General features: G+C 35.6%; 1 pseudogene; it reads right to left on the bottom strand.

The window, feature by feature from the left end:
* Window positions 1–682: 682 nt before the first annotated feature.
* On the bottom strand, window positions 683–1,301 carry LOC123939309 (annotated as a pseudogene).
* Between the last annotated feature and the right edge of the window lie 599 nt (window positions 1,302–1,900).

Below are 1,900 nucleotides of genomic sequence, written 5' to 3'. Positions count from 1 at the left end.
ATAAAAACATATAAATTATAGATATAGAAGGCTGATTAGTTATTGATTAGAAATTGGTTAGAAATTGCTGAACATATAGACTCATTGGTGAATGAGTCTCTCAAATGAGAACATAGAACAGTTGTTCAAAAGCTCAGGTACATCCCCATCAGTTGACTTTGATTTATGGGTACTTTTTTGTTGTTGTTTTTTTGGGGGGGGTGTTTTGTTTTGCTTTTGTTTTTGTTTTTGTTTTTGTTTTCAGAATGAACTCTACCCTTACATTTTATTAAAAGAAAAAACATCGTGAGTTACCCAGCAGCTTACTTGAATTGAAAAAGTAACATGATTCCATGTGAAAATAAGAAATGGTCTGCAAATCTCTGAGAGTAATAAATTGCAATATACAGTGCATACAGCAGTCATACTGAGCAACAAACTCTCATACAGAATAAAATATTTTAATATGTTTAAAATCAAAATTTCTCTTTAAAATCATTCATGAAAAGGATTCTCAAGTAACCATTAGCACCCTAATTAGTCAAGCATCAGGAAGCTACATTCCAGCTATTTAATATACAAAGAGACATCTTTTCACCAGTCAGTTCCTTCTAATGTCTTTTAGACATTAGGAAAAAAAAAAAAGGCTTAATGGACTTTTTTGCTTCTCTAACACTCCCCATTCTACCACTTCTTCAAATCATTAAAACCAAATTTGCTGAACACCAGATATCTGTTAATATGCTGTACATTAATATGTTGTATAAACCATATGTTCTGTTGATTGACCGTCCGCAGCTGTTAAGCCAGCTGGTAACTGGTTAACTGGTTGTTAAATGCCTTCTCTGTAAGTTCTTCACTTCGTCCATCTGGAGCCGCGATTGTTCCCCCAATTCCTTTCTCTCCTTTCATCGCCTCTCTGAATTTCTGAAGGTATAATTTTAGAGGTCTACGTAACTGTGGAAGCCTCGGGTAGACATGGCAGGGGAAATATCTTCTCCATTGATTGTTTTCCATTGCTGTTGACAGCATCTTTCACTTGCTTCAGATGTTATAAAGCAAATGAACTCACACATTCTTAAACACATCCTTTGGCATCTTTTGCAGTCTTTCCCATTTGAGGTAAGGCATTTTTCATTATCCTTGCCGCATTTGGAATTGGAAGATCTGTATCTTGTTCTCTAAAACTTTCTTTTGGATCATTTTGTCTTCATGATCTTTCAAGCTGTCCTTGGTATCATCATGAGGTGGTGACTTCCTGCAACATAGTCAGCAGAAATGTGTGGTTGAGAAACGTGTGTTGTAGCAAGGTCACCATCCATCTCCAATGCAGCCCTGGTTGGCTCCCGTGTCCAATCAGCTGTTTGGTCAGGCAGGAAATGGCTGCAAAGGAGCTAGTCCTGGTGTGGAGCTACCAAATCTTATTATTATTTTTTTTAATACACTGTTTTTTGAGGAGTAGTGAGAAGAATAGTCTAAAAGTATGAAGAAGAATTACAGATCGATAAACTATTTGATATATCATTTGAAGACAAATCATTTAAACTAAAATAAATAAATAAGTTTATAAATAAATACACAAAAATAAATACTAAAATGCATTGTTACTTCACTTCTGGAGTGCCAAGTGTCTATACCATTTTGCATTCCAACCAGCAACGTGTGACAGTTCTTGCTCAACATCCCTGCCAAGCTGTCAGCAATCTTGATTTTGGGCATTCTAAGAGTTGTAGAGTATTATCTTCTTGTTGTAATTTTCATTTCCCTGTTGACATTTGGTGCAGGGCATCTTTTCATATGCTTATTTCTCATCTGTATACCTTCTTTGGTGAGGTGGCACTTAAGACCTTTACCCCATTTTTTTTCCATTTTATTTATTTTTTCAGCGTAACAGTATTCATTGTTTTTGCACAACACCCAG

Source organism: Meles meles, chromosome 3, assembly GCF_922984935.1.
Source record: "Meles meles chromosome 3, mMelMel3.1 paternal haplotype, whole genome shotgun sequence".
NCBI classification, from domain to species: domain Eukaryota; kingdom Metazoa; phylum Chordata; class Mammalia; order Carnivora; family Mustelidae; genus Meles; species Meles meles.
The sequence above is the reverse complement of the archived record's forward strand: the minus strand, read 5'-3'. Positions and strand labels throughout refer to the sequence as shown.